Raw genomic sequence first — 27,388 nt, forward strand, 5'->3', positions numbered from 1 at the left:
ATTCAGAGAAGAGCAGTTCGTTTTATATACAATCGTTATGACCGCACATCTGCAACAGACTTGTTAACCAGAGCTAATTTAAAACCTCTAGCCACGAGAAACCATTATTCACGTCTAAAATGTCTACATAAAACACTAGCGGGACATGTTCGGGTTGATTCATCTACCTTTATTCAATTTTCCTCAGGTTATAACACCAGACGACGGCATCATCGAACATGAACACCGTACCAAACACATAACGATTGTTTTAAATATTCATTTTTCACAAGAACGATTTGTGATTGGAATTTATTTAGAAACGACCAAGTGTTACAGCACTCCCTGGCTGAGTTCTTCTCAAGCTTGTACATATAAATCTCGTTCTTTATATATATTTTGTTTTTGGGCTTCGCTAACCTGCCTTGTAAATTTATTGCTTCATAGGAACCGAGGGGGTGTATACCGTATGTATGTGCGTGCGTATGTGAGTATATCTATGAGTATATGGATTGCATTGTATACATTTTTTTGTTTTTTTTTCTCTCTCTCTCTTGTCCGCCAATATTATTGTATCAGATCATGTATCGCCCATTTCCCACCCTACTAAAATCCCGACCAGGGATTGTAGTATGTATAAATAAATAAATAAATAAATAAATAAATAAATAAATACATCTGGTGTTCAGGTTTATAATCTTAAATTGTCGATACCGGGGCTTTTCAAGTCATTTGTTTCTCTCCGAATAGGTATGGCACCTGTACCTTGCATTAGTAGTTTTCATTCCAGGCCTACATAACATTATTAATCTTCAGCTTATCAAACACAAGCTTCACCTACACTCCTCCTTGCCTTTCGTCTGCGGTTGAATTCCAGTGGTTTTTCTGCCTTTGAAGCGCTCTTTCAGAACAATCCTCTGAAATACTGGTTTCCTGTCATTTCAATTTGAAATTTTTCAATATACTCATTTGCTCCCTGAAGTCTCCAATCTTAATGATAACTGGGCGATCTTTATTGGGAGACTTCTTACCTAGGCGGTGTATTCTTTCAATCGTGGTTATTTTCTCTCCCAGTATTGCCCCAAAGATATCATTGTTTGCCTTTCTTAATAATATTTATTCATTTTCACTTTCTTCTTCCTGTATTCCTTGTACGACCACATTTTTAAGGCGGGACGGATTTTCCAAATTATCAAGTTGTTTAGACAACGTAACAATGTCAGACTCGTAGTGACTCAGAGAAGTTTCAATCTTTTAGCCCGATTTGAATTTCATCTGAGACTTCAATGGCTGCCAGCCTGGTCTGCATTTGCAACATATCCACCTCACACGATGTCTGCTTTTCCTCTGTTAGTGTAATTTTTTTCCAATGTGTCTTTCTGGGTTTCAAGAATTTCGTTTAGCACTGTAGCCGTAAGGGGTCCTAGATTTTCCTCAACATCTTCCGAAAGCTTAAGCAACAGGCATGCCACTGAAAAGCAGTCGCTAATACACGACAGCAGTATTTGGGGACACCGATACACTACAGCGCTTAGGTAACCACTATAAAATCCGTGTCTTTTATCCCTAACCTGCACATACAAAGGTAAATGAGGTGTCGTCATCACGGCGGGGTTGCCGTGCCTGCACAAAAAAGTGAGTAAGTTTGTAAAGACATTTCATCGTTATGATAGTGTAAATGAAGATGGCTGGAAGGTTTTAAGTGATAAGAAGCAACTTAAAGCACATAATTTTCATTGTATGTAGCATACAAATTCACTGCCCCTGCTTTTGTTAAAAACAGAAAAAGAAGGAACAAAGAAGAGTGGTTTACAAAGAAAAGCCAAGAAATAAATAAATGCTCATAGCAAAATTTAGTATATATCATCGAAAAAAAAATGTACACTACGAATTTTGAAAATCGGCTAACCCATCATTGCTAACAACTGCGCTAGGCGATCTGTTCCCCATTTCAACTGTGTCAGAAAAAAAGGAAAAACAAAAAGCAACAGTACGTGTTAAATAAGGTTGGATAGCTATGGCATTATTTATACCATCGCATTTTCTTCTTGCAGGTTGTAGAGGCCTTGGAAGTTTTGTTCGCCCACTCATGATTTTGAAAAGGAACTTTGGCCTATGTTTACGTCAGCGTTCCTCCAGAGACTATAGTTCCCATGATTTTAACAAGACCGTAACGGACACCATGCGTCGGTATTTACGCATATAGAATGGGCTGCCAGTTATCGTATTCTTTCTATTATTGCATTCAGGACTTTCTGATGAGAAGACCATGCAACACAAGCGCACTCCAAGACTGGTCGTACAGCATTTTTGTAGGCTGTTAATTTCACGTCCCATGTTGTGCATTGTAGGTTTTTCTTTTAAAATGAAACTTGTATGTCTGCCTTGGAATATATATTATCGATGTCCGAGTGCCATTGCAATGTGTGCGCAATGCCGACTCCCAAGCATTTGAAACAAGCTGCGTTATTCAAAGGATGGTTTCCGATAGGGTACATGAAGGAAAGCTCGCTCCTACTCGAAGGCTTTCCTAAAATGAACACTTACTACCTCTGCTTGCAGGTGCGCATCCATGTTCAAGTAGAAATCACGGATTGTTTCTGTAAACTGCGGAAAAAAATGTTTTTCGAATTCACAACAGCTTCTTTCATCTCAAATTTTTATACCTGCAACTTCCGTCACTCTTGCTTTTCGTTTTCTAATCTTTCCGTTTTCCTTTTCATATGGATAATGCTGCGTGTTATCCAAGAGTGTCCTTTCAGTGTTTTCTTAATACGAGTAGGAAAAAAGCGCTCGACACAAGTTATGATGCTGCTTTTAAATATTTGCCAGAGTTGCTCCACAGACTGGCGCTGTAATGCCTGCTCGAAGTCATTAAACTGTCACTCGAAAATATCGATGAGGAAGGTGTCATCTGCGTTTTTAAAGTACTTTAACAGGAAAGAACGGTCTCTCTACACTACACACACTGGTCTGTATGATTAAAGACAACATTTTTTGGTCCGATATCCCCTCCAAAAGATCTAATGCATAATCTATTATGTTGTGCGAATCTAACACGAGGTCCAATAGTGACTGACTTTTCTGTAACCCTAGTTGCTTCTTGCACAATTTGTTCTAAGCCATGGCAAAATTTTATTTCCGAGAGTTTTTCTCAGGTAATTGTTCCTGCGCCGCGCAATAAACGTTGCCAGTTAACATGCGGCAAATTAAAGTCTCCAGCCATTATATACCTCGTGCTCCTGTTAACATGGTCACCCAGGAATTCGCTTAGCAAATCCAGAAACTCTGGTGAAAACGCAGGTGGTCTTTATACTATGCCAGTGAAGTATTCTGTTTTCGAATGTAAGCTCGCATCATACACTTTCGGGAACATGACATTCAATTATAGAAGCTTGTATGGAATTTTTAACAATGATAGCAGCACCCACTACCTCGTGAATCTCTGTCCCACCTAAAAAATTTGTACATGGAAGGAATCATGCAATCACTGCGCGTTCCCTCACGCACCCATATTTTTGTAAGTAATATTACACGGGGACTATGCACCAGTAGAATATATCCTTGTTCTGTGACTTTATTAACGATGCTACGGCCATTTTCCGCAAGAATTCGCAGCTATGAGCGCGGCGGTTTTCTTGAATTGCTCGCAGAACTGCCTGAGTCAAAAGATTCATGCCGGTCTTGCGCACTTGCTGTTGGAGTCGTTTCGTCTTTGTCGCTCTTGTCACTACGGCTTGTATAATGACGCCGATCATTTTTCTCGTGATCCCAAACAAACATGCGCTCATTTATCTTTAGTTCATCATACACTAGTGAGACTCTCGTCCACTTAGCTCTGTCTAACACAGTACTTTCCCATAATTTCTTTTTCGGATGAACTGTATCTGTTGAGTAGTCTTACAAGTACTGAAAATAGTGTCCTTGAGTTTTTACAGTTCTGCATAGCTTTCTCTTTTTCGCGCAAATTTATGAAGTTCATAATTGCTGTTCTTACCCTGCTTTGTCCTTGTTTACCAATGCGTTGAATTCTTTCTACCAATTTAGTTTCTACCTCCAACTTGATTCTGAGAATGTTATCTACGACGGCTTTCCGCAAATCTGTTTGTTTCAGTGCTGGCCTCGGGAACACCGAAAACTAGATAATTTCTTCTGATTCTGTTTTCATAATCCAGTAGTCGTTCAGCTTGACGTACTATGTTTTATAGTTTCTCAATTTTCATTTGCATTTCCTGCATGGCCATGAGACGCCTCTTCGTTCTTTCAGTCTTCGTACTAAGTTTAGCGACTTCTTTTCTAACGCTGTTTATCTTGTCATAAGATTCTTTCCGCTTATGCAAGATTTGTTGTAACAATTCAGCAGCCTTTGGTTGCGGGTTTTCCTCTACATCCCCAGACGTTAATAAAAGCAATAATGTCAACCAACAGTCGACATTATTGCTATTGATAATATGTGTCAGAGCAAGCTCGGCTCATCTCGAGGACGCTTGAGCTAGGCTGAGTAGAATTTTGGGGAGTCTGCAGACACGCGCTAATAAACCACACCATACATTAAAATAGTATAGGCAGCTGTATCTCACAACATAACAACGATTCGGATACAAACCTGTCGTGCTGTCTTTCTATATCTTGCAAGTGGCATGATACTTACTTTAGAGGCAGTAATGGCGGGATATAGTCATACGAGTTTATGCCGTAACAGGTGTAATTCCGAACTCATTAGCAACTCCGTCTTGTGATACGTATGCACAGTTTATTAGCTGTGGACGTTCAAGAACCATCCGCACATTAAAGGATGCTAACATTCGCAGGAAGGGATGCAACGGGCTAAGTTCAATGCACGATTTCGATTGGCTTTTATTTAAGGTGTTATCTACTGCTTATAAAAACAATGTGTTTGCCTGCTCTTAATATTATTGCATGTGTTTTACAGGAAGTAAAGAGACAGGAGCAAGGAAATGCAAGAATGTTTATGGCAAAGTTGTTTCTTAGAATACTGCAATGTGTTATGGCCAGCATAAACAAAACTAATTCACTACAGTGAAGGAAGTGTAATATGCAATTACCTTACGGAGTGAGGGTTAATACAGGGGCAGTAAGGGCACAAAGTCTGCAACACGTTGAATGTTTATTCGCTTCTATGCAGCATAAAAATGACACATCAGCAAAAAGAGATAAAATTGTTGATATGATGATCGCGCGTTAACGCTTCGAAAACAAATTTTGTTGACGTTGTTTATTTCCAGCCAAAGCGTTAGATATGTTATTGTAGAAAATTCATTCCTATATATAGTTTGCTCGTTATCTTTGAGAGCTCAATCAGTGGCGTCACGGAGCGGAAGTAACAGAACCTCGAAATGAAATATTTCACCGGGAAAAATACGCGTGAAATCGGAAGCCAACGGACTGCGTGAAACCAAATGGTGGCGCATATTGCGAGACGCTGAAACGCTGGATATTATGCTCTCATCTCATATCCCCTCAATGGAGCATTTAGCCGTAGTTGGGTATTCTTTAAATTGCTTCGTCTGTAAATGCATACCACGCTAAAACTGTGGCGTTGTTGTGCATCGCGAGTAGCTTGTACGCAACAGACCAGAAAATTAGGACGACATCCGAAGGCCAGGTTTTCTCGTGAGGGACACTTTGTACTAATTATAAATGGCAGTGCGTGTGAACAATGGCAAGTCACGGGAAAATACGTACTATCAGCAACCAAAGCCAACGTAAAAAAGAAAGCGTTGATTGATCAGCAACGCATCTTCACAAACCCATAAAAGATCATAGAACCAAATCTCACCTACGAGATTTTATCTGCCTTGCTCGCGTGCCGGTGCTCATGGTACGCACCCCTTGCTCAATAGACGACGCCACTCAATTACTTGCATGTTCAAGGCTTGTTCAACCAACATTTATAGATAAAGAAAATAGTATCTACAGACTTTGTGATGAGCGACTGACGCCATTTGACAAAACAAACCGCGAAATAGCTCTCGCGGGTCTCCGTGCCATTTTGACGAAAAATCGCAGTCATCACTGCGATCGGCGCGACGTGCAACCAGCCGCTTGGTCGCAGTCGCAGAGGGAAGAGTGTAAATTGGCGCCTGCGACTGCGATATCCGCTTCATGCGAGCGAAATCGCACTTCCAGTGCGATGATCATCGCATCATGTGACGCAGGCTTGACGCGTTTCTCAACGTTCTCACGTTCCGGTGCGCCATGCATTTTGGAACCGCTAGAGTGGCGCTAGTGTTCTTAGCAAAGCGCGAGAGAGGAGTCCCGCTGCCATTAGACGCCTGCTACATAACTCGTTTCTACGGTGGCGATACTTTGTGCCAATATATCGATTCAATGCTAAACACATTACCGTTGACAGACATCGGAAGAAGGGTGCTGCCGAATTTTTATTTGTAGTGTACAAGTACTCGTCCAGTACAGTTGTTACTGCCTTGAATTGCGAACCCTATAACATATAGCTGTTCTTGTGTTACCGCGCTTTGGGTGGGCGGTAATGAAACCCATTTGGTTAGCAGAATTTATCCGCAGCCTCTCTGTACACCATCCCACGTGTCCCATGAGTAGGATAAGGGTGGTAAGCGCAAGGGTAAATTCTTTCAAGCTCTCGTGAATCCTTCTGTTGTTGCCTCCAACCTGAGCTTGATGTGCGCTTCAATAATTTCCGCTGCCGTAGAAGATTGCCAAGCGGCGGGGGTTTGTAGGTAGGCGTGTTTGACTAAAACGTACCTGAGGCAACAGCTGCGTGCCAAGCAGAGCCAGATGCTATTAGATAAAGGGAGGAAATGAGGCACAGTAACGAAATCGCACTAGCAGTTGGTGTAGCAACCGTCCATATCCGCAGCACACCAGTTCTGTTTCTCTATATTCAGCGCTGTAGCGTGCATGAAATTGTACCTTTCTACCTTCCCGAATTCTCGCATATCACTCTTTTAGCCCAGCTATCACGGTAAGTGACTGCAATTCTCTCGCGTCAAATATTTGCGTCTGCAATGTGCATGCATTATTCAGGGTGCTTCCTCACCACAGTAAGTTTTCGAACTCATTATGAGAACATAACTTTGCTACATTTTCAAACAAAAGGCTTTCAAGCGTTATTTTCCAAAAAGACTGAAAGCTTTTCAAGAAACAAACAGCAGTTGCTTATGAAGTATGTTTCTCGCCCTCCAGTGCGAGAACACTCAGCGAAAAGTTACTCATTCAAATTTCTGGCACAGACTGGAATGGACGTACTCGGACGCATTCCTTAGGTGAAAACATTGCATGTATCACAACAAGGCTCCACCTTAGCTTAAACAATAGCCTAGCTCACGACATTTCTTCTACTAACGCTTTTTCATACTTCATTATTCCATCTCTGCAACAAAGGTAACACAACTCCACGACCAGGTTTTACTCCCTTCCATCATATGCGCTTCGCCTAGTTGGTGGTACACATATCGCGCCTCACAACTTACATCAACAACTACATCTACACAGCGTACACTACTTCTTTCGACCACAGGAGCTTCCAGAACTACACGCATAGCTTCATTACAGGATGATGCGCACACGTTACCTATACACATTGAATTAGATCGTATCAACGCACATTTCGCACTTCTGACATCAAGATCAATTACATTTTACAGGACCCAAACATACCAAGCTTCAACCATACAATTGCCCTTAGATTCCTAGACAGGAAACCTCAACCGAAAAACACCCTTCCATTTCACACCTCTTACATATTCCACATGCTTACACCTGACTTCGCTAACTGCGTTTGTCAGTCCCCAAACCTGCGTTTGCCATTCTAGATATAAAGCAATCCCATTATCTTACGCTTATAGAGTTATTCACAAGATGCATTTACGAAGATGCAAAACGCTAGCGGAGAAAGGAGAACGCCCAATCAGGCTGTCTAGAATTTTCGTTGTCTTTGGAGCCATTATCGTTCTCTTCTTCACGGCACTGTAACAATATCTGGCCATTACGGGTTCGTTAGAGTGTAAAGAGGTTTATTGACTGAGAATTTAGAGTATCTGACGCAACGGTAAGACCTGAACACCGAGCACAAGTGGCTATCCAATGTCTCTCGCTGGTGGTTATGATCAAGTACACTAACGGTGATTGAACGCAGAGAAATACGAGGACAAAAAAGGGCGCATTAGACGCACAGACATTGTGAGCCTGTGTGTATAATTTACCTTCTTTTGTCCACGTGTCTCCCTGCGCTTAACTACCTTCGGCAAAGATATACCAACAAGCACGCATCACCACCCTTGATTCTGATCATCCAGCGTTCGTCGTCTTGGCTACAATTACACCTGTGGACGAACAAGAAGCCGTCCTGGTGACCTAAGAGCTTGCCATGATGGGCGGGTCGTAGTACGTCTTGAGGCGACTCAGATGTGCAATGTCTCATCCGCGACTGCACATGTCCTAAGAGGGCACCACGGTTTCAGTTACGTAGTTCACAATTGTGCGCTCAACGATGTGGTAAGGACCTTCATATTGGGTAGTAGTTTCGAAGAGAGACTGACAGCCATGCAAGGCCGCAAAGAAGGAAAATGGGCGCTCTGATCTTGGCGCTGTTGCTGTTCTGGCGCTCCTGGTCAGTTGAAGGCCCGCGCGAGTTCACGGCACTCCTCAGAATGCTTCGCAGCTGCAGAAACGGGCACATCCTCAGATATGTCGGGCCCGTACGTAAGAATTGTGGCAATAGTTCGCGATAGTGACAGTACAATAGGAAGGAGGTCGAAATACCAGTGGTTCTCTGAGTAGCAGTGCTGTATGCGTGGGCGACAAAGGGCGGAATGAGGTCCCAGCTTGCGTGGTCAGAGGCGACATCCATTTGAGGTCGGTACGTAGTAGTTATCCAACGAAGAACGTTGCGCTTATCGAGGATTGCCTTAAAGGCCTCGGGCAACAAGACACGCCCGCGAGCTGTGAGCAGTTCCTGGGGAGGACCGTGACGCCGGGTATAACGACGAAGGAGGAACTAGGCAACGTCTCGTGCTCTAGCTCCAGAGAGTGCGGTCGTTTCGTTGTATCGCGTAAGATGGTCAATTGCGACGATGGCCAAGTGATTATGAGCAGATGTCAGAAGTGGCCGGGCGACAGTTAAGGTTAACATAAGTGGCATTGGCGATCGGGGCAAAAGCGAACAAACTTTTGAACGTAGATGTACGTTCCCTCGCCAGTAATACCGCTGTCGAAGACGATGGGAAGTTTATAAAACTAAGGAGTGTGCACCCGATCAGTTTATAAGAACGGACAGATTTCGGGACGCAGACTTCGATGTATTAAGTACTAGTAACCACTAGTGGCCGTCTGAGAAGTAAGTGTTTGGTTGTGTGATTTGTGTGAGTGGTCTCTCGTGTTGACGAATCGGCGAGAAAACCTTTAAGGGAGCAATCCAGTGATTCTTGCACTTCTAAGAACCGATCGTGCCAATGTCAATGGACGAAACGGTGGACTGAGACGCTGAGGAACAGGAGATTTCACCGGGCAGGCGAGAGCGTGACGGTGCATCGGCGTCAGAACGTTGGCGTCTGTTTCGGTACACGACGCGGATGTCATAGTCTTGAAGGTGGAGTACCCAGCGGCCAAGACGGCCTGAGGGATATGTCAATGATGAAAGCCAACAAACAGGGTGCATGATGGTCAGTGACGACATCGAATGGGCGGCCATAGGTATAAGGACGGAGCTTAGTAAGGGCCCAGACGATGGCTACGCATTCCTTGTTTGTCAAATTGTGGTTGGTCACTACTTTTGTCAATCTTCGACTTTCGTCTGCAACGGCATGTTCAGCGAATTCGAGCTTCTGTTGCGCATCAACAGTGGCGAGGCCGACACAGCTAGCTTCCGTGCGCACTGCAAAATGGATAGTGACGTAAGAAGAACGTACAGGTTCTTGAAAGCGTCCTAACGCTTTTATGACCACAAAAAGAAAGTGCCGTTGCTTCCGTATAGTTTCGTAGGGGGTGATATAACTGGAGCAACATCTTGAATGAGCCATCGCTAGGAAGAGTAAAACGAAACATCGCAGTTGTGTTGCGGATGTAGATTTAGGAAAACTCAGCGACGGCGTGAAGGCTGGCTGATTCAGGGAAGACGCTGTCATTGGATACAACATGACCTAGTACGACAAGATGACCCATTAGCTGTTATTGTGACCGACTCGCTATCTGTATGCACAGCACTAACTGCATCTTTAAATTCAGCAATTCAAAGAACATTTCGTTCGATGGTGCCTCCGTACTTACGAAAAGTACGTTTGCTTTGGGTACCCGGACATCATGGGTTGCATTTGAATGAAATGGCTGATTCACTCGCACGAGCTTCCCTGAACGGCCCTATCATATCTGTTTTGCCGACATCAGCTTATGTCACCGCGGCTAGGTACAGAAATTTCGCTATATCTCAAAACTCTGCTATATCCATGCTAACACCGTCTTCTGATTTCCACCATCTTGGCTTCCCATGGAATACTAATTGGTGTCCTTCAAGGCAATTGGAAGTTTACAAAATTGAGAGGTCGCATACCTCCTCTAAATTTTTACTTACACAGGTCTGGTCTCGCAGTGTCCCCTCTATGTTCTTGTTGCAGTGAGCCTGAAACTGTCGAACATTACTTTCTCTCGTGCCGCCGCTTTCTAAGACAAAGAAAACTATTAGAATACTCATTTACCAAACTTAGCCTTTCGCTAACCTCGCCAACCATTCTTTCTTTTGGGGCGACTTCACTGGCTGTGGATGCTTTTCTGGCTGTTTACAATTTTATTAGAGACACAAAAAGAGTACCTTGCTGAATTTCTAAGATTATCCATAATTTATATTATTTCATTTCTTTACGTTCACTTATTTTATCGGAATTCCTAACAATATTTAATTACACTTCTAAATTACAGTACTATCGTCCCACGCCCCACTATACAAATCTAGTTTCTCCCTACTTCTAACCATACGGAAAACCGCCTGCTTCTTGGCCAGTCCCCCATAGTGGGTACGCGCCACTGTCTGGGACACAAGACAAGACAAGACAACCAGTCTCACTGCGAAGCGGAGCTTTTTCAAGTTCAATTGTAGTAGGCGTTCGTTGACCTTGTGAGGACAAATTTGAGACGCTAAAGGTGCGTGGTCAAGTCCGGAGCAAAGGCAATATTATTACGATATTATCGGTAGATACCCGAGAGACGAGCCGCCACGAGAACGACGACGAAGTGGGTCTGTGCCCTTGGCGCGAGAAAAATGCCGGCCTTGCGCTCTGGCTCCAGTCCAGTGTAAATAGCTTGTAAATAGCGTCTTCCGTCTGTATCTTTCTACACGTAACATTCTTGTGGAGGTCAACGATCCCCGTCCTCGCCACTGAACTCCGGATTGGTCGGTACATCGAGCTTGTCACCATGCCTCCCGGTGACGAGACCACCTCTGCAACGGCTTCGGCTTATCCGACTGCTCCCGTCGTCACGGTTGCCCAACATCGCGACCCTGGTGTGTTCTCTGGCCTGGAGGGACAGTACGTTGACGAATGGATCAAGCTATATGAACATGCCAGCGTTAATAACAGGTGGGACCCAACGATCATGCTCGCCAATGTCATCTTTTATCTCGGCGGCACCTCATGCGTGTGGCACCAGACGCATGACGACGAGATAACCAGTTGGGACAATTTCAAAGAAAAGCTCAGGGAACTGTTCGGCGACCCCATTGGCCGCAAGGTTGCCGCGAGAAAGGCTCTTGCGTCTCGTGTTCAGACACCTACAGAGCCGTACGTTTCATACATCCTCGACGTCTTGGCTCTATGCCGAAAAGCTGACGACGCTGTGTCTGAAGCTGATAAAGTGTCACATGTCCTAAAAGGCATCGCCGACGACGCTTTCAATTTGCTTGTTTTCGGCAACGTCTCGACAATCAACGCCATCATGTGTACGTCGACATGTGAGGGTCGACCACGTCAGGCTACCACCTGTGACGACGTCACCCGTATTGTTCGCCGCGAGCTCGAGGCCGCCTGTCTTCCAGCTTTCTCCGCGACGCCTCCCGATCCGCCAGCAACCACGATTGCGATAATTCAGGCAGTAGTTAGACAGGAATTTGAGAACATGTGTCTGAACTCCGCGTGTACAACGTCTCAACCCAACGTTCCCCAGTTCTCTACCGGCCCTCCTCGTCCCCGACAGTCCTTTTCTGCCATATCTCGCCGCTACCCGTCCGAATGGCGTACCCCTGATGACAGGCCGATCTGCTTCCACTGCTGTCGCATCGACCACGTCGCTCGTCACTGCCGCAACCGATGGCCACCACCTCCTCGGACATACGCCGCCACTTATTCCCGCACTTTTGGGCCTTCTGTTCCCTATGCCAGCCGCCATGAACCCACTGTTGCTGATGGCCCTGCTCCGAACCTTCGCTACAGCCAATCGCCCTCACCTCGACGCCATCAGTCTCGTTCGCCCCAACCCCGCCGCTTCTCTTCGCCGCCTATCGCCTCCCGGACCCAGCCGGAAAACCAGGCACTGCAGCTTCTGGAGGTGAAGCTGCGTTGTCGACCCTGCCCTCAAATCCTCTGCTCACGTTACCAACGAACCAAAACCTTCTTGACGTTGACGGCTATCCTGTCACTGCACTCATCGATACAGGCGCACATCTTTCTATTAGGAGTGCTGCCTTCCGACGACGACTCAAAAAGCTCCTCACCCCAGCGTCGGCACGCGTCGTCCGCGTTGCGGATGGTGGTACTGTGCCCATTATCGGCATGTGTATGGCACGAGTCAGCATTGCCGGCCGCCGCACCCCTGTCCTCTTCACCGTGATTGCTCATTGCCCCCATGACCTAATTCTCGGCCTCGACTTTCTCTCCTCGCATTCTGCCCTTATTGACTGCTCTGCCAGTACCCTTCGCCTTGAGTTGCCGATTCTCGCAGAACCTTCTGACGCACCCCAGTGCCGCCTACGCCCCACCGGCTTTATTCGCCTGCCGCCAAAATCAACAGCCTATATTGAACTCTTGTCTTCCCCACCAGTCCCTGATGGCGAGTACCTCGTCACTCCTCTGCCCGACATTCCACTAGAGTATGACGTTACCGTGCCTCAGAGTATACTTACTATTACTGCGAACCGCACTCGCATACCTATCTTTAACTTTGGATTGGCAAAGCAAATTCTACCGCAAGGTATTTGCCTTGCCAACGTTGATTGTATCGGCGTATCTCGAACCTATGACCGTGTACGTCGCCGTTTTTTCTAGCCGGGCCTTGCCCGTTCCGCACGACGTTACGTCGCCGCTTGTGAACTTTGCCAACGACGCAAGAAGCCTTCCCAGCCCCCTGCCGGTTACCTGCAGCCGCTCGACGTCCCTGCCGAGCCCTTCCATCGTGTTGGCTTAGACCTTCTCGCCCATTTCCGGAACCTACATCAGAAAACGAGTGGGTTGCAGTCGCGGCTGACTACGCGACTCGCTACGCCGTAACCCGCGCTCTTCCGACCAGTTGCGCCACTGACGTTGCGGACTTCCTTCTACATGATATCATTTTGATGCATGGTGCTCCGCGTCCATTGCTAACAGACCGTGGCCGTACGTTTTTGGCGAAAGTCATTGACGACACCATGCGGGCCTGCTCCATTCAGCATAAATTTACTACCTCCTACCACCCTCAAACGAACGGCCTCACTGAGCGTTTGAACCGCACCCTTACAGACATGCTATCCAAATACGTTTCAGACGACCACCGTGACTGGGACCTGGCTCTACCCTACATTACCTTTGCATACAACCCTTCCCGTCTCGAAACTGCCGGCTCTTCCCCGTTTTACCTCTTGTATGGCCGCGAACCGACGCTACTACTAGACACCGTCCTTCCGTCCACCACAGCTTCAACTAGCGCTTATGCTCGTGATGCATTCGCCCGTGCTGACCATGCTCGTCAACTTGCGCGCGTTCGTCTACAAGTCTCTCAAGACAAACAGAAGTGACGCTACGACCTCCGTCACCGTGATGTCCATTTTGCGCCCGGAACCCTCGTGTTGCTTTGGTCACCATCGCGTAAAGTTGGCCTTTGTGAGAAACTGCTTTCCTGTTATACCGGCCCATATCGCGTGCTCCGCCAAGTGACCGATGTCACCTATGCAATTGTTCTAGCCACGCCCACTACGTCCTCCGGTGTGACAACCAGTGACATTGTCCACGTCACCCGACTCATGCCCTACAACTCTCCACGTGCCTTGGATATTTAAGAGCACCGTGACGGCGCTTTTGCCGCCGGGGGGTAGTGTTACGATATTATCGGTAGATACCCGAGAGACGAGCCGCCGCGAGAACGACAACGAAGTGGGTCTGTGCCCTTGGCGCGAGAAAAATGTCGGCCTTGTGCTCTGGCTCCAGTTCAGTGTAAATAGCTTGTAAACAGCCTCTTCCGTCTGTATCTTTCTACACGTAACAATATCTTCGAGATAGCATATGCACGTGTCCCACTTCAAGCCACGTAAGACTCTGCCCATCATGCGTTCAATGTTGCGGGCGTATTACAATGTCCAATGGACACGGCGTTAAATTCATGTAAACTATCACGTGTAACAAATGCTGTCTTCGGGCGATCAACTTCTTGCTGGCACGTGCCAATAGCCCGACCTCAAATATAATTCGGGAAAGAATTCTGCTCTAATTAGGCAGTCTATGGCGTCATCTATTAGCAGGGGGAGATAGGTGTCTTTGCGAGTGAAGTTGTTAAAGCATCGGTCATCTACACAGCAGGTAACAGAGCCATACTTCTTCTTAGCAAGGACACCAGGAGACGTCCATTGACTATATAAAAGTCGAATCACTTGGTGGTGAAGCATGTAGTGCACATGCCAGTTGACAACATGACACTCTGTGGCAGATACGCGATACGGACGTTGTCGCAATGGCTGGTGCGAGCCGGTACCAATATGTTGCATCACAGTGGGCGTACAGTCTAAAGAACTTTGCATGAAATCGAAATAATGAAATTCTTCTGAGACGCACAGAAGCTGGGATCACTGAATCGGTGTAAGGTCTTCGGCGGTGGAGAGATTAAATACTTTTGTGGACAATGCGTCAGACGTAGACAACTCACCGAGGGTAGGGTACCTGGCGAAGGCTGTGTCATCCTAGGGGTCAACGACTTGCACGTCGTCAATGTTTTCCTCATCGCCAAGGCGTTCTGCTCGAAGCAGTGTCATAGAATAGGGCAGAGGGTACGAAACAATTTTTTTGCATTATTGCGTACTGTCAGCAGTAAGAGGCTGCACAAAAGTATTTCGTCTAATGAACAGGACAGACGGAGAGAACACTGTGATTGCGCCATAGACGCTGCTGCAGCACACAGGACGAAGCGCTCAGCCGTTAGGGAAATGTTCTTATCTTCTTTCATGAGCAAATTACAGCCATGTACAGCCAATGGGAGGAACGTCGGCCAAGGTCACAATAAACATCGGTGATAGTTCAACAACGGCACGTGCGCAATGAATGACAGCATTATGGTCTCAGAGGAAATTGCACCCGAGGATGACGTCAGAAGAGCAAGAAGAAATGAAAGTAAACTTGGTGGTATACAGGACATCCTGACAGACTACACGCACCGTACACGTCGCTAAAAGGTCAATATGCTGAGCACTTGGTGTGCGAATGGACTGGCCCGAAAGTGGATTGGTGACTTTGCCAAGCGAGCGACAGCATTATGCGTCCATATAAGATAGAGCGGTTCGAGCACCCACGAGACAGAATGCGCGAACACCTTCATCAGAAATTTCTATGAACTTTCATGGGCTACGGTGACGACTTTTGTATTTCGACAGTGTCACAGTCCTTGCCTCGTGGACTACGACAATCAACTTTCGTCTTCTCGAGCCACAGAACGAGACCGCATCGACGATGGCGAGTGGCGACACGGAGAAGAGGAACGCTTGGCAAGTGGCATGCGACGTAGTCATCTTTGGCACGTGACGCGACCGTAGAGGTGTCATAGGACCCTTAAAATGGACGCGGCATGCCTGTATCACAGGATGTCACGGCCGATGTGGCACCAGGAAATTGAGCGCGTCGACAATGCCCACGATATAACCGGCGTAGCCACACGTAAAGCCTATAGGCCGGTCGTCTGACGTGCGTCCCGACTTTGCGACGGCAGGTCCAATATAGGACACAGGACGCGGTGTACCAGGGGTCTGAGGAAAGAACGGGACGGCAGCTGGTAGTCGGGGCCTAGGTACTACGTCGCCGTAAGTTAGAGGCGGAGCTGCAACTGCAGGGAGCGGTCGGGGCCTCTGGACGGCTTCAGCATAACAAGCAGGCACCGCTGCAGGGAGCTGTTCACTGTGCACGGGCTGGACCTCGGCGATTTCTTGCTCAATCGCATGGCGGAGCGTGGCCTTAAAATTCGTACTAGGCTGCTGTATGTGCTACGGCTCAGCGAATGGCATTAAGGAGACCTGGCGGGCAACTTCCTCACGCACAAACGCATTTATCGGTTCGAGAAGCTTCGATTGATTCAAAATGGCAGCCACTCCAGCAAGACGTTCGTCGTATGGAGAAGGGCGACGGGTCAAATATTGCTGACTGAGCACCTTATTGCAACTTTGGCACAGAGTGATGGTTTCTGCTAATGTGCGTGGACTCTTTGCTAGCGGCACATTAAACACACTATCCTCCATTTCCTCCATAACATTGGTGAGTCTTTATTACTCCAACACGGTCGTACTCAACGCTCAAGCGCTCATTAAAATACTTCGAGTGCAATAAACTTGGTTATCTTCTCCAGCAATCATACTTGTTATTCCTCGAACTCTCGATATTTCTCCTATAAGTTTGTTTAGCAACTGACCTTTGCACTAAATTATCACTTGTGTTTGAGCCCCCGTTAATTATTTTGGATTGCTTTTAGTCCTCAATACAAATAGTGGCACGGGTTCCCTTTTATTTGTTGCTTTTCTCACAGATAGGTAGAAAAACTCAAAAAGGTGCATGCTTTTACCTGTTAAACCTTTGATTATGACAGTTTTCCTCACTTTTATTTGCGTTATTTTTACCACTCAGGGTACCATAAACATGCCTTTGTGCAGCAATATCAGCCATTTCGGTGTAGATGATTTTTAGCAGGTTCACATGGACTCTAAAAACCCTTATGCTGTCTAGTGAATTGGGACCATTCATGAAACGGAAGTTGCCGTCTACCTTGCTGTTACATAAGGCTACAAAAGACACCTATACAGGTTTACCGTAAAGAAAGTGTGATAGTTGAAGAAAAACTCGCCCTTGTCTGGAGCTTCAACTACAAACCAACATCTTTTAGGTGTGGCTCTACCATCTATCTTAACTCCAGTGGGCTTTTCTCCTTTAGTACATGGGACTAGAACTAAAGAGAAGAGAAAAGCGAAAAAACAACAAAAATTTAGGGCAACTCTTAACGCTTTAGTTCAAAATTCAGGCAACAAAATATGCACGCATCCGTTAAGGATGCCCAGTTTGTCAGTCATTCATGAGGTGCACACGCGCCGCGAGCGTAAACAGCAGATTCTGGAAAAACGATCGACCATGCCTGTCACAGGTTTTACTGTGCCAAAGGCTATTCGGGCCTCTGAGCTACCCTGTGAGTTAACGAACGCCACCCTATCATGAGGTTTGGGTCAAACGATAAAGCGACAGCAATGGACAGGCGTTGGTTCCAAGTTCTATACCCGGCACAGGACGAATTTTTCTTCGTCTGATGAGCTTTCGTTCTGGTGAAACCCTTATGGGTTTCTTTTGTATCATCGTACTACAGTTGAATGGGTGAAATTTTTCCCCTTCATAAATCTTCCTTACCTTGCTTGTGACAGTTTCTTATTGTCATGGTTTTCAGTGAGATTTGTGAAATATATTGCATTTTGGTGCACTTCACGTAAATTGCTATTTGCCGACACAAATTCATGCAGGTCAAGGAAATAAGTCAGTGGGGATTCTTGAAAAAAAACTCTGCAGGACATAATATAAAGTTGATGGCGTAAGGGCGTGAAATAAAGCCCATGTTGTTACGAAAAGTGTCCTAATAAACATTTTTCTTGCTCATTTTCCGCAGCCACAGCGTGCAAATCAACCTCATGTCGACAACAAAGCCATTTACTCAAATCATTGATGGTGTCCCGAGAGACCCGCATTGCAACCCTGAAATCTTTAAAGGAGCGCTGGAGTTTCGCGCACGAGAAGGTGATTTAGTCCTGATTTCATTTCCCAAAACCGGAACGCACTGGGTCCTTTATATTGTGCAGCTTATTCTAAAGAAAGGCCAACCGATCATAAATTACGATGAGTTCACACAAAATATGATATATCTGGGGGTGTCACACCCTGACGAGTTGAAACCGAGCCTGCCACTTCGTCTGATCTCATCGCATTATCCCTTGAGAAATGAGTTAATGAGCAGTGAGGCAAAGTACATCTACGTGACACGGAACCCGTGGGACGTCTGCGTGTCATTCTACCACATGGTGACCAGTCTCAGCGCCTTCCGCTTCCAAGATGGCACATTCGACCAGTTCTTCGATGTTTTCCTGAGCGAGGACGTCGCAGGTTACGGTAACTACTTCGATCACGTGGCTTCCGGATATGAGCTCAAGGACATGCCCAACGTGTTTTTCGTGACATATGAGAACTTGACGAAAGACACACGAGGCACTGTTCTGAAGCTTGCGCGCTTCTTGGGAGACAGTTATGCAGTAGATTTGGAAAAGGATAATCGGATGCTTAGTGAGTTGCTTGAACGATGCTCGGCCGACCACATGAAAGAGACGATGGTCGGGGACCTCAGCACAAACTCAAATCCTGTCATCGACAAGGTGCTGCGGCGCCTTGATGAGAATTGCAAAGATGGACACAGCGGAGACAGAAAGAAGTACTGCCTCGTAAGAGAAGCCAAAGTGGGTGGGTGGAAGAGCTACTTTTCACGGGAACAGCTGCGGCGCTTGGAAGAAGCGATAAAGGAGGTAGAAGAAATATCGCCGGTGATGGAGCTTTGGAGCGATATACGTGAAGAGGCCACTGCGGCGTCAACTGACAAATAAAAAATAAAGGCGTGAAGGTGAAAAATTGTCAAGAAGTTTTACCCTTCTTGCTTCATTTCTTGAAAAAAAAAAACAATTTGATTAAAACTGATCTAGAAATGTCATTTTCTGTTACTTCAAGGTGTGATCAGCAGTGTTGAAGTATTTCATTGGATGCTTTTTTTCAGTACCATAAAGGCCACGGCGGTATCTGTTCAAGGTAGCCGATTGGAAGCTTCCAAACTTACCATTATTTCATATGGCAATGAATGTTTTCGTAGATTGTGTTTGTGGCAGCTTTTTGGTTTGACTGAACTCGAGCCCAGACTAAAAAAGTTCGTTGTATTCCTGCCTGCACGTGTCAGTTGTTCAAAAGAAAAATATATGCACAAGCCTACCGGGCAGTACATGTAGCTATATATAAAGCTACATATTAAATATATATATAAAGCCAGGTATATATAGCTGGCTTTCTGCAGGTATTAATCACTTTTGGGACGCGTTGCCAGAGCTGCGAAAGCAATCCAGGCAGAAGATTTCCAGGGAAGGCCCAGCGGTCGCAGCGAGTTTGGCATATTTTCTTCAGTTGAGAGAAACGATGTCAAAAGAGCACGTAGCGATCGATTCGTTCTAATTCATTGCAGTTGTCTCAAAACGGAGAGACAGCCAGGCTCTATCAGTTTATGAGTATGTTTGTGTGCGGGGGTTACCCGACAATATCGTAACGTCAATGTGACTTCAAATTTACGTGTATTGCAAAATTTCGTGCTCCGAGTAAAAATCTGGAGGAAGCTCAAACTTCGCCTTTAATAGTGGAACGCGATAGCATTCAAAGACTCATGGCTGCATTTTACGTTTCGCAGCAACTGCAGCTTAGAGAGAGAGAGCAAATGATAAAGGAAAGGTAGGGAGGTTAACCAGGACTGAGCCCGGTTAGCTACCCTACACTGGGGAAAGGGAAAAGGGGACGGAAAGATTAAAAGAAGAAGAGAAAGTCTACTGGGTATATCGTTCGGTCACTCAGTTCGGATCACAAACGCTGACTCAAACCAGTAGCCTTCAAATATCGCAGCAGAGCTTTTGTGGCCTTTTGTAGCTGCGATATGCGAGGCCATGGTCCCAAGATCTTCTTCAAGGTGAACGGTGTTCTATCTAGCTGATTGAGAGCTGTGCAGAGGTCATGTCTTTCGTTTTGAAAAGATGGGCAGTAGCACAGTAGATGTTCTATAGTTTCCTCGGCACCGCAGGCATTACAGTTGGCGCTATCAGTCATTCCAATCAAAACCGTATATGCATTGGTGAATGCGACGCCCAAGCGTAAGCGGCACAGCATTGTTTCTTCATTTCGCAGAAGCCCTGGTAACAGCCGCAGTTGCATAGAGGGGTCGAGGGAATGCAATCGTTCTTGTGTGAATTCAGGTGTGTGCCACTTCTCTAATGTCATACGGTGTGCTACCTTGCTTAGGTGTTGGGCTGCGTCGGTCCGCGATAAAGGTACAGAAACAAGGGTTGCTCCTTCGTGTGCTTTCCTAGCAGCTTCGTCAGCGAGGTCGTTGCCGGAGATACCGCAGTGGCCAGGCAGCCACTGAAACACGACGTCGTGTCCTTTCGCTATCATACGATGGTGCATTTCTCGTATCTCCGACACTAGTTGTTCACACGACCCGCGACGAAGAGATGACAGAAGACATTGTAAGGCCGCCTTCGAATCGCAGAATATTGCCCACCGATTAGCGGGTTGGTTGTTAATGTAATCAACGGCACCTCGGAGGGCAACAAGCTCCGATGCGGTCGATGTTGTCATATGAGAAATCTTGTATCGGACGCTAATTGATCGTGATGGTATAACCACTGCGCCGGTGGAGCTGGTCTGAGTGGAAGAGCCATCCGTATATATGTGGACTCGGTCAAAGTAGAAAGTGTTCAAACAATCCAGAGCTGCTTGCTTCAGGGCCAAGGTAGGCAGGTCGGTCTTCTTCCTTATCCCTGGAACCGTGAGACGCACTTGAGGTTGTTCTAAACACCACAAAGCTGAGGTTGAACGTGCTGAGGGTGTGAAGCCCGATGGTAGACAGGCACGATGGATGCTGACCTCGTTGGAGAAGGACGCCTGTGGTCGTCGTTCTGGCAGGCAGGCAAGAGAGCTTGATTGCATGCGTGAAACATGACGAACATGGGCCCTAAGCGTGTCGATGCTAATGCAAGTCGCGATCGGATGGTCTCGAGCCATTATAATGGTTCCTGCTGTTGAGGCGCTCCGCGGAAGTCCTAGGCAAACACGTAGTGCCTGTGCTTGCACGCTCTGTAGTTCTCGAAGATTTGACTTGCATGTTTTAGCAAGCACGGGAGAACTGTAACGTAGCAATCCGATGAAAAATGCTCGATATAACTGTAGCATGGAGCCCACTGAGGATCCCCATGTTTTCCCGGCGATAAACTTGAAGACATGAACAATAGATGTGAGCTTCTTCTTCAAGTGGGCAACATGAGGGCTCCAAGAGAGGTCCCGGTCCACAATGACACCCAAAAACCGATGATTTTTCTTGTAGGAGATAGGCTGGCCATTAATGCACACTGGATAATGAGACATTGGTTTTCGTGTGAAAGCGACTAACGCACATTTTTCTGTAGAGATGGTAAGGCCTTGTGTGTGAAGATAGTGACATGCCTGTGTTGCTGCTTTCTGTAGCCTTGCGCGAACCTGCAGACGAGTGACCGCTGATGACCAGATGCAAATGTCGTCGGCGTAGATTGAGACACTCACTGTTTCCGGTAGGGATTCGGCCAGCCCAAGAAGCGCGAGGTTGAAAAGAATAGGGCTTAGAACCCCACCTTGGGGAACTCCTCGGCATGTGTAGTGGTCGGTAGTGGGACCATCTTCCGTACGTACGAACATGGACCTTTGTGTCAAGTAGTTTCTGATCCATCGATATACTCGCCCTCCTAGTTCAATTGTCAAAAGTGCGTCTAGAATGGGTTGATGGGAAACGTTGTCGTAAGCGCCTTTCACGTCCAGAAAGAGCGCTACTGATAATCGTTTCCAAGATTATTGCTGTTCTACAGATGACACTAAATCGATGACGCTGTCAATCGATGAACGGCCTCGTCGAAATCCCGCCATAGAATCAGGGTAAATCTTGTGGTGTTCTAGGTACCATTCGAGACGCATGAGGATCATGCGTTCCATGAGTTTCCCGACGCAGCTTGCAAGTGCTATAGGCCGATACGATGCCAGTTCGAGCGGCGACTTTCCTGCTTTTAGTAGCGATATCAGGCGGCTGCGTTTCCACTCCTGTGGGACGACACCATCTTGCCATGAACTATTAAAAAGGCTGAGGAGTTCTCTTCGTGCTTCTCGGCCTAGGTGGCGCAAAGCAGTATATGTTATGCCATCGGGCCCTGGTGAAGACGAACACCTACAGAGCGCCATAGCAGCTTCTAATTCTTCCATAGAGAATGGAGCCTCCATGCTGGTATCTCGTGGACCGGGGATGTCGCTTAAAGGCATGTCAGGGACTAAAACTGCAGCTTATGTAACCGTAATGCTTACCGGGAAACGCTGGCGGCGAACGCTGTGCATGAAGGCGAGCTTTCTGGTAGAAACGCGGCCTCTTCGGTGGGCCGATCTCCTGTTATTGTTTCACACTTTTAATATTTCAGTCTGAGAAGATCTAACATAAAAGGTATGCGCTGTCGGGTTTTTTTTTTTCATGACATTACTTGTAGGGTGTAATTACATAATGCCGAGGAATAATTTTGTATAGAATAAACGCCAAAGTATGAGCAACTTTGGTGATAGAAGCGCGGTTGGGTGTACTTGATTCGAAATTCTTTTTGTCGATACTATGTCCACCGCAGGACGCGGGACGCCGATGCCGTATTTTCTGCGACACGGGGCCCTTAACGCCATCGCGTTAGTACTTAATTTAAGATATGTGACACGTGACCATGCCATCCACTGTTTGTACTTATGAAACGTAACCGATGTGATGTAATCTATCGCCTGAAGACAGAAAGCATAATGTCTGCAAGGGAAGTCAAACTTTGCACCAGGTAAATAAAGTTATGAGTGGATCTGCCATCACCAGTGGAGCCAGTAGACCAGTGGAGTTGGGGGAAGTTAAGTCTTCAGAAAAATCCATGCCGTCTTCCTCTGTGGGTGGTTTCGTTTGGCAGGCGCGGTATTTGAGGCGCCCTTAGCAATAGAAGCCATTTGTTCAAACGCCATATGCGTCGGTGTCATGTGACAGACGCTGCACGGACCCGACGAAACTTTAGAGCTAACGTGTAGCTCTGCTACACGTTAGCTCTAAAGCCGTGTGCCTGTACCTTCATGAAATCCGCCGAAGCTAGCGCGTGGGTTTTTATCGGAGAGCAATGACGTCACACTGCCTGTGTCCCCGCCTCGCAGCTCCTTCTGCCCCGCTAGGCTCCGCCCACCCTCGCCGCGTCGCTAGGCTGCGCGATGCTATATTGATAGTCTGCGTTCACTCTCTCTCAGCTCTCTCTCCCCCAGCTCGGCGAAGCTGCGGACGTCAAGAGAAACCCAACGAGGTTCTAACAGCTCCACTGTAAAAATGGAATTTTGCGTCCAGGCACCCATGCGACACGTAATGCGCGCAAATGACGAGGCGCCACACCGTATAAAAACTATGATATGTGACTGGATGTGTCAGAGAGAAGCTATCAAAAAATGAAGCGCCAACGGTAACGGCACACTAAGAAGGAACAAAAAGACAGGACAAGGTGCTCGTTCCTTCTTAGTCTGCCGTTACCGTTGCCGCTTCATTTTTGAAAGGTATGCACCAACTAGCCCCACAACGTGTTTTACTGCAGAGAGAAGCACTGCAGTAATGGATCGTTTGTTTCTACTGCTGTTGGTATGCAAAAGTATAGTTTGCAGACAGCTATAATTATGACTAAGAATTGCGCCGTGAATGTCGGAGTGAAGTGCGGGAACCAAGAAAGCAAAGATCAATTCAGACGCAATGAAAATATTCTTTCTCTTTTTCTTCTCCTTGAGAAGCAACTACAAGAATGTCGCACTTTCTCCCGAAAAGCGATGTATTGATTTCGATAGGAAATGAGTAACTAAAGTACACGAAGTAACGTTCTTACCATTGCAAACAGCGCGACAACGGGACTCATATTAAGGAAACACACTATGCGGGTGCTGTGTTCCATTAATCTTAGTCCCGTTCTCCCGCTGCTTGCAATAGTTTGTCCATGAACGAACAAGCCTGGCTAACCACTATTTTAACGTTCGTAGTTTCACCGGACCTATAAATTTCAGTACACATTTCGCCTACTAAATAAATCAACAAGCATGGTGTCCCGCACGCACAGGTGAACATGAACAGTCCTTACTCGGTGAAAGAGAACACTAGCTCTCTCAGCGCTGGCGTGATGAAGAGCACTAACATAGGGGATATAATGCTTTGTCATGCCGCTCTTTTCAACGAATCTCCAAAATTTGGGATTACGTGGCGTTAAACACCAGGTGCGCGTGAAGACAGTGTCCACGAAGCGGCCGGCCATCTCAACGCGCCAGCTCTTTGTACTTGCCGCAGATTACCTGCAAGGCGACCTCCGCGGAGAATGCGACACATACAGAGTCCAAAGTAGGTAGCACACATGTACATACGGTAAATCATTATCAGTGTGTCCCGCCGCATGCCACATCGACTAGTGCTGGCTTTTCTCCGTACAATGGACTATCTGCCATTCAGGGTCTCGGTGGTCCTCGTTCGAGAACACACTTCATCGTGCATGCGTGCAAGAACATTTTATTACCCTATAAATGGGCAGAGTATTGCTTAGCCCGCGCTCCCCCCTTTGTTCAAGCAGAAGAATCCCCTCAGAAATTGTGGGCATACTAAGTATCCCTTTATTTGATATGTCACGATTACCAGCGGTTAACGAAACGATAGGAACGACTCTAAACAAAATTTCCAGCATCGTTGTAGTGACTTCGTCGGAACTTGCGGCTGTGGCATGTAAACATGAAACAACCGAGAATAATTCTACTGAAGAAATCTTTTCGAAAGCATATATGGAGCCAAGCCACCGAAGAGAAGAGAGGTCGTGAACAGAGTATCCAACCCTTTCGCAATCACGTCAAAATAGTCAGCAATTTGACTGAATGTTAGCACTAGCGACTCTACGGGTACGTTTACGTGTCGCAATTTGTTTTTATTTCATGAACTAAAACAAAGCGCACTTGTTATTTGACTTCGAAAGATAATGGAAGTCTCGAGCACTGTAGTTATTTTTTGGCTTGGATACCATGCGTTTTAAAGTTCCTGCAAAAAACTTGTTTGAACTCCTGGACTACTGGTTATGCATTGTATGTTTACACGCGGTTTCCTGTCACCTACAGTCCCGTAACTATTTCCCATTTCAACAATTACTAGAAGTAGTCTTTACACACCTTCACCTCGAATGCTGATTTCTTTGGCGAAGCCTTGTGGGGATGCGCGACCGTCGCGCCTCCCCTGATATCTTGTTTTCCCGCATAGCCCCCGTCTCCGTGCGGCGTCGCCGCGTGGGCCGCGGCGGTCGGGGTGGCACAAGCGCGGTGCGAGAGATGGCGCGAGCGTCGCGCCGCTGCTAAAGCCCCTCAATCTCCCAAAGTAGCGCCATTCACTTCCCTCCTCCTCCGCTCGGCGCGGCCTCGACGGTGGCGCCGCCGGTGGTGGGCCTGTCGTAGCAGACGACGGCTAACACGTTACGGGAGGAAATCCGCAGAAAAGTTCGTTCGAGCCCTGCGGAGCAGTTTTTTCAATCGAGATCTTTCTTCGTCAGTCGGTAACTGGCCTTTAGAATTTCGTGTTGGAATTGCGGAAGAAATAGAGAAAAGAACCATTATTCAAGGTGTATTTAAGGCGTAAAGCGCACGACGTTGAGAGTTCGTGCTGCTGAAACACGACGCAAGCACGCGGTGTACTCAAACACGGGCGCAATTACCAAAGTTTCAGGTGTTGACAGCGTGAAAGTATGTGTACGTGGTTTCGTAGGTTCATTTACGTACCTGCAGGATACTTTTGTTCTGCCGGCGCGTGAGAGACTGCTGACCGCACACAGCCATTCCGGCTGTGTGCGGTCAGCAATGCCTGGCAACAGGGTCGTTTTTTCATTGCGGGTGCTTTGGTAATCGTGACGATAGATTGTTTTTTTTTTTACAAGTCCTGCTCCAGGAGGGCACATGTAATGGCTAACGGAAGCCTCTGAAGAGCACGTGACATTACAATAATGCAGGCGTCGCAGGGAGTGTTCGCATACAAAATTGGCTGTCCGCGATCTTATACCCCCTTAGCATGCACAGGCTTCGGCGAGCCTCATCCAGCCCTGGTTCTAGCTTTGGTGTTCCCGTTGCCGCTTTGGTGCCCTGGAGGCGCCGTCAATAATACGAAATAATGACAAGGTGTTACAACTAGTAAATAAAATTTATTGAAGAAATACAATCGCGCCGAGGCGCCAAGTTCTAAAGCAGCGCTAGCGCACCCGCGCGAGTATTATGAAACGCCAACGAGGAATTTACCGGCCCACGTATGACTCTACGATCAAAGTGCACGTTGAACATCCCCAGGCGAGCTAGATAAAGTTATCCGGAGCCATCCACTACGACCTGCATCCTAGCTTTAGTCGCTTCGGAACGTTAAAAACGTTAATCATCACAAACCAAATCAATACATGCGGGCGTACATTCGAAGCTAGCAGACTGCATCGTAAGTCATATTGAGCCTTGCAAAAGCGTCGAGAATGTGGTAACTACTGGTGGAGCTCAAAACACACCCGGAATAAAGTCGCTTTTATGTCACAGGCCAGCTGCAAATGGGTGCATTTCACCGCAAGACGAAACTACATGAAACAAAGAGAGCACATTCGAAAAAGAAAGTCAAAGAACGCGCTAAAAACCACGCAGAGCATGAACACACACTTTTTCGAAGCGGAAGGCGTGAACTAGGCTCGAAATAAGAGGTTGTGAGTAGCCGTGGCCCTTACTTCACTAAGCCGTGCGTTCTTTGCCACTTCCTCGAAGTCAGCCCGCCCGATCCTGCGAATCCACACTTCTTTTTGCGTTGCGCCCGCCGGACGGCAAAGCAAAAAGCTTTTTGCCCTGGCTGTGTCTGTTGTGGCAACCGAAGGCGCAGCAGCATGGCACCGCAATTAAGTTCTCGGCCCTACACATTCTATTACGCTAACGCACTCCCTCAGTCCACCTGCCGCACTTTCGTCGCGCAGGCCCAGCAATGGAGGTCGGCGCGCGCTGGAAAGAAAAAAATATACAAAAGCGCGGCGCCTGCTCCGCGCTGGAAAGAAAAAATATACAAAAGCACGGCGCCTGCTTCCACGTCACACAGATTGGCCAAT

General features: G+C 46.9%; 1 protein-coding gene and 1 long non-coding RNA gene across 2 annotated transcripts in view; both read left to right on the forward strand.

Annotated features, from left to right (window-relative positions):
• The window catches only part of LOC126537892 (uncharacterized), a 121,959-nt gene that overhangs the window by 53,530 nt on the left and 41,041 nt on the right, over positions 1-27,388 (forward strand). The gene's annotated exons all lie outside the window — the stretch shown is intronic.
• On the forward strand, positions 6,835-19,071 carry LOC140217376 (uncharacterized). Its single transcript, XR_011893923.1, has 2 exons — positions 6,835-6,943; positions 18,055-19,071. It is a non-coding gene; the product is annotated as an uncharacterized lncRNA (long non-coding RNA).

The sequence above is a fragment of the Dermacentor andersoni genome, chromosome 4, assembly GCF_023375885.2.
Source record: "Dermacentor andersoni chromosome 4, qqDerAnde1_hic_scaffold, whole genome shotgun sequence".
NCBI classification, from domain to species: domain Eukaryota; kingdom Metazoa; phylum Arthropoda; class Arachnida; order Ixodida; family Ixodidae; genus Dermacentor; species Dermacentor andersoni.